The sequence below is a fragment of the Macaca fascicularis genome, chromosome 4, assembly GCF_037993035.2.
Source record: "Macaca fascicularis isolate 582-1 chromosome 4, T2T-MFA8v1.1".
Taxonomy (NCBI): Eukaryota; Metazoa; Chordata; class Mammalia; order Primates; family Cercopithecidae; genus Macaca; species Macaca fascicularis.
Genome location: NC_088378.1, coordinates 143,054,131 through 143,060,022, shown reverse-complemented (window position 1 = coordinate 143,060,022; position 5,892 = coordinate 143,054,131). Strand labels below are relative to the sequence as shown.

The 5,892-nt window shown below is 44.4% G+C and overlaps 1 long non-coding RNA gene across 2 annotated transcripts; it reads right to left on the bottom strand.

Annotated features, from left to right (window-relative positions):
* Positions 1-434: 434 nt before the first annotated feature.
* On the bottom strand, positions 435-5,456 carry LOC135970667 (uncharacterized). Of its 2 annotated transcripts, XR_010586468.2 has the most exons (4): positions 5,317-5,456; positions 4,146-4,386; positions 2,016-2,056; positions 435-1,113 (listed from the first exon to the last, which is right to left on the bottom strand). It is a non-coding gene; the product is annotated as an uncharacterized lncRNA (long non-coding RNA). The 2 variants fall into 2 exon arrangements; XR_010586469.2 differs by lacking the exon at positions 5,317-5,456 and having other exon boundaries at positions 1,991-2,056.
* Positions 5,457-5,892: the final 436 nt, after the last annotated feature.

Here is a 5,892-nt window from a genome sequence, read left to right as displayed (position 1 = left end):
TCTCCAAAGGAGGCAATCAGACATGAGTTTATCTCAGTGAGCAGAGGGGAGACATTGAATAGACGGGAGCCAGGTTTGCCCTAAGCAGGTCCCAGCTTGACTTTTCCCTTTTAACTTTGTAATTTTGGGGCCCCAAGATTTATTTTCCTTTTACAGAACCATCAATACTCACAAAAAGAAACCCTGAATATGCACAAACCTGTATACCAAACTACCGATTTATAGAAAATACAGGTAATAGAGATAAATATCAAATCACACCTTGGCATGCAACCACAAAATTCTAACAATAGGAAACCTTACCATACAACATACATTTCAAGGAGGAACCTATAGAACAAATGAAAACACAAAATATTTTTAAAGGTAAAACTAAACTATAATTTTGGATGATGAAAATATAAAATAGAACAAAGGAGTGATGACCATAAAAGTCAGGATGTGATTGATTTTTATTTGAAAAGGGGAAGAGTTTATTGTTGAGCTGGGGCAACTGATGGGGCTTCTAGGTCAGCTGCCAAACTTCTCCCTCTCTGATGGTTAAAGGGTGTTTACCTTTGATTAAAGGTCACCATTTTAAGATATTTTTTCTTTTATGTTACCTGTGTTTTATTTTATGATAAAAAGGCTAATGCAGAGTAAAATAAGTTATGGGGCATGATTTCTGTTCTGCACAAAGCCTCCACCCCGTCCTCCTCCCTGGACACTGAGTACCCAGAACAACTGGCAGCCCCAGGACCCCTGCCAGGACTACCTCATTTCTGAGTGTGCACCCAGCTCCCCATCACATTGCTATAGATCATAGCAATGTCCATGATCTATTCCTTGAGGCCTGGATGAACCTGATAGGACACAGCTGAGGGGAAGTCTGGCCCCAGTCTGTAGGCTTTGGCCATCAGCATAGAGGGAACAGGTCCTCACCTCTCCACAGGCGCAGCTACAGCCAGAGTCTCTTCTCTGCGTAGGAGTGAGGCTCGGTCCTTCCCCTGAACAGGGTGACGGGGATCTCTCCAGAGGTGGAGATGACACCATTCCTCCTCTAACATGGCCCCATCTCATGCTTGTTCTGCTTTACAGGAAAGCTGACTCACGCTGGTGTCCAGTGAAGAAACCCTGGCACAGAGGAGGGACAGGTGGATTTCAGGGCTGTGCTTGATCTGGGATTGGAAGAGCACAGACCACCAGGTGGCGCCACTGCACTGCCTCTTCGCCCAGGAGGTGGATGCTGGGGCTGAGACTGAAGGTGGGGAGAGGGATGTCACAGCTCATCGCACAGGTTCCAGGTAAAAATCCTCCTGCCCAGCCCATCTGGCTCTCCCTTAACCAACTCTAGTGAAAACTGTCTCCTTCTCACGTTCCTCAAAGGTGCTTTTTTACATAAGAATGAGGATGCAATCACTAGATTGTCCTGGTTTATTGTGTTGTCAGTAAAGTGAAATCAAAATACACACTTAATAAATAATAAAACAACCCATAATAAGCCAAAGTTTATAATGTACTGATACCATTGAGCCAGTGTTTATAATATACTGACACACTCCAAGTGTGGGCACAGCTGCAGACATGCCTTGTCTCTTGGGTCAGGAATTGGGGTAGAGTGAAATGGGAAGAAACCCCAGTCACTGCAGAAAAGGGCCCCCATGGAAGAGGCTGGGCAGGGAGGCCAGGTGTCCCAGGGCCACCATATTTTGGGATGACTCCCCCTTTCTGGACAGCACTGTTTTTTATTCTTTTTGTATTCACAGTAGTTCTGAAATTGCAGGATGCTGAGACCCAGCAGTGGTCAGTTACCCTGTCTCTTTCTTCACCATTAAATGCTGTGCCAAATAGCACCTTCATACATTTCCATCCTCTTCCAGGAGAGAATCAAAACAACAATGGACACAATGAAACATGCAAACATACTTTAAATATGTGCTGTCACAAGTAGCTACAAAAACATTAAAACCACCAAAATGAGAGAGGTGTGAAAACGGAAACCATTGCATACCCGTATTCACAGCAGCATAACTCACCATAGCCAAGACAAGGAAGCAAACAAAGCAGCCATCAACACCTGCATAGATGAAAAACATATGGTCTGTGTAGACAACGGAATATGATTCAACCTTAAAAAGAAGGAAATTCTGTTATATGCCGCAACATGGATGAACCTGGAGAACAATGCTAAGTGAAATAAGCCAAACATAAGGAAATTCCAATACTGCACAATTCCAGTTATATGAGGCATCTAAACTCTTAGAACCTCAAAGTAGAATGGCGGCTGCCAGGGGTTCAGTTGGGGATTCATGAGGAGTTCTGAGGCATAGAGTTTCAGTTTTGCAAAATGAAACGTTCTAGAGATCTGTTGCATAACAATGGGCTTGCAGTTAATATGATAGTACTCTATACTTAAAATGGCTATGATACAAAATTTTACATAATATGGTTTTTGGCACAATAAAAAATAATTAGCTCTCTTACTAACTTAGGAAAAAAGCACATGAATTCATTGAAAATATATTAGTATGTGCTTACTATGAAAAAGAGACACAGAAAACTTGAGACAAAAAGAGAGATCCTTGCTACCCCAGCTATCACCCATGAATCAGCAGAATCAGCATCTCATGAAACTAGACAAACGCTCACAGGCCCAGCCTTGACATCTTGAATCAGTCTGCATTTGTCAGGACTCCAGGTGGCTCCAATGCATGTAAGGCACTGCCCCAGATGGTGGTGGAGGGACATCCTAGGATGGTGACTCTGCCCCACAGGTAGGAGCCTCCAGTCCAGATGGGAGCAACCACAAGGGCCCAGGAGGGACATTTCCAAGAAAGTAAAATTAATAGACTGTCCAAAGTCTCTAACTTCTTAAAAGAGTCACAGAAATGGAACAGATATCAAAGTTAAATTAATGAGAGTTATCTAGAAAATAAACAGGCCAGGCGAGGTGGCTCATGCCTGTAATCCCAGCACTTTGGGAGGCAGAGGAGGGTGGATCACAAGGTCAAGAGATCGAGACTATCCTGGCCAACATGGTGAAACCCCGTCTCTACTAAAAATACAAAAATTAGCCAGGCGTTGTGGCGCACACCTGTAATCCCAGCTACTCGAGAGGCTGAAGCAGGAGAATCACTTGAACCTGGGAGGCAGAGGGTGCAGTGAGCCGAGATCGCGCCACAGCACTTCAGCCTGGTGACAGAGCCAGAAAAAAAAAAAAAAAAAAGTAAAAGAAAATAAACAGAAACAAAGGCAAGTATTAACTTGAGGAAGAGCAAATACTACGAAGCAAGTGAAAAGTAGTCAAGTTGTCATATGAGAAGATTAGTCACAGAAAAAGAAACAAGCAATGGCTGAACTTGTGATACGTTGCCTTGTTTTTACCCGAGTGACTCTCCTAGGAGAGACAGCCGGACAGACTCCATTTTAGTTTCTTCACTTGCAGCCTCCTTTATCCCCATTAAGGGAATAACTAGTGCAAACTGACTCCAAGCACATCCAGGAATGCACTTGCTGATAAGATACTGAGGCAGGCTGTACCAGCAGCTCCTGGGAATGTGCTCAGTGGAAGGTACCTAAAGCGCCTGCATTTATCTTTTAATGATACTGGTTTAAGCCCCTGCCCCTGGAACTGTTTATTTTTTGTAACTGCTTCTATAACCAATTAATTTTTTTTGCCTATTCTGTTTCTGTAAAATTGCTTCAGTTAAACCCTCCTCCCCTATTTAGACCATAGTGTAGAAGAAAATCTAGCCCCTTCTTCGGGGCCGAGAGAATTTTGAGTGCTAGCTGCCTCCCTCTCTCCGGCTAATAAAGGACTCCATAATTTGTCTCAAAGTGTGGCGTTTCTCTATAACTTGCTTGGTTACAACAAACTAAACATAATTACTATATAAATATACCGGGAAGAGGAAAGAATGGGAAGAGTGAAAGAGAACAAGTGATGGATGTGGTGACGTCACATTCTCCCGGGAGGGGCAGGAGGTACCACACATGAGGGACTGACATGGCTAACGTGACCCCTCTTCTCGTTCTGCCTGCAGCCCATAGCCTCTCCTCCCCGCACACGGGTGGTGCGTGGGAGACAGGGGTGCGGAATCCGGTCGACCTCACTGTCCCCGCCCTCTGCCTCGTGGCGTCGGTGGGGTTGGGAAGATGAGTCCTACCCCTGCTCATCTCCTGTGGCTGTTGCCTTTTGGGCAGCCCCTCTCCGCGGCAGTGGGACTGTCCTGCCAGCCTGTCGCGCTGCCCTTCCCTCGGCCTGTGAGGGTTGGCTCTGTCTGGACCTTTGCTGTGCTCCCGGAGCCCTCCAGGTGGTCCTTCAGGTGCCCGAGGCCAAGCGGTGGTGTCCTTCCTGTTCCCAGCACCCTCTTCTCCAGTCGCTGCTGCAGTGCCTGCGTGTGGGTCCTAAGGAGTTTTGGTGAGGTAGAATTTTTATTTACTTATTTAAATTTGAAATTTAAAGCATGTTCATTGCAGCAATGTCTCTACTAGAGACTATGTAGAGGCAATGAAAAGGGGAAGAGATAAATTGTACCACATTCCTGCCATGGAATACTATACTGCAATGAAAACAAATGAACTATTTGTCTGAACATTGATTCATCTCGTAGACCACGTTAACTGAAAAAACAAGCAAAAGAATTGTTGGGAACAGGCCCCCAAATCTGGCCATAAACTGGCCCCAAAACTGGCCATAAACAAAATCTCGGCAGCACTGTGACATGTTCGTGATGGCCATGACGCCCACGCTGAAGGTTGTGGGTTTACTGGAATGAGGGCAAGGAACACCTGACCCACCCAGAGCGGAAAACCGCTTAAAGGTGTTCCTGAACCACAAACAATAGCATGATCGATCTGTGCCTTAAGGATGTGTTCCTGTGGCAGATAACTAGCCAAAGCCCGTTCCTTTATTTTGGCCCATCCCTTTATTTCCCGTAAGAAATGCTTTTAGTTAATCTATAATCTATAGAAATAATGGTTATCACTGGCTTGCTGTCAATAAATACGTGTGTAAATCTCTGTTCGAGGCTGTCAGCTCTGAAGGCTGTGAGACCCTGATCTCCCACTCCACATGCCACATTTCTGTGTGTGTGTCTTTAATTCCACTAGCGCTGCTGGGTTGGGGTCTCCCTGATCGAGCTGGTCTCGGCAATGAATAATATCAGCAAGAAACAATTTATAAAAAGTTTAAAAGCAAAGCCAGGTGTAGGGGCCTATGCCTGTAATCCTAGCACCTTGGGAGGCCAAGGAGAGCAGGTTGCTTGACCCCAGGAGTTCCAGGCCAACCTGGGAAACATGGCAAAATCTCATCTCTACAAAAAGTACAAAAATTACCCAGGCATGGTGGTGCAAACCTCTAGTCCCAGCTACTCAAGAGGCCAAGGTGGGAGGAATTGCTTGAGTGTGGCAGGTCGAGGCTGAAGCGAACTGTGTTTATGCCACTGCATTTCAGTCCAGATGACAGACTGGGACCCTGTTTCAAAAAAAAAAAAAAAAAGACTAAAAGCATGTCAAACAAAGAGACTTTTCAAAAACTTAGTAAGAATATGAGGGCATACATCAAATTCAAGACAAACATTCACCAGCAGTTCTTGGTTTGCTCAGTACGGTATTGACTGAAACCCTTGCATATCAGAAGTGTGGAAAATCAGGGCTATCTACATGTATTTCTATTATTTTCTGTGTATACATATAGCTCATAATGTTAAAATGTCCCAAATTGACAAACCTGAGTGGCGGCTTCACAAAGATTTCTTATAATTCTCTATTTTTACTTCCAGCTAGAACTAATTCATAATAAAAATTTGTGAAGTGAATCCATAGAAATTGAGCAAAATAAAAAAGGATTTATTGAATGTGAGGAAAGCTGCAGAGAAGTAAAGACAGATGGAGAGATGACAATACTGAGCA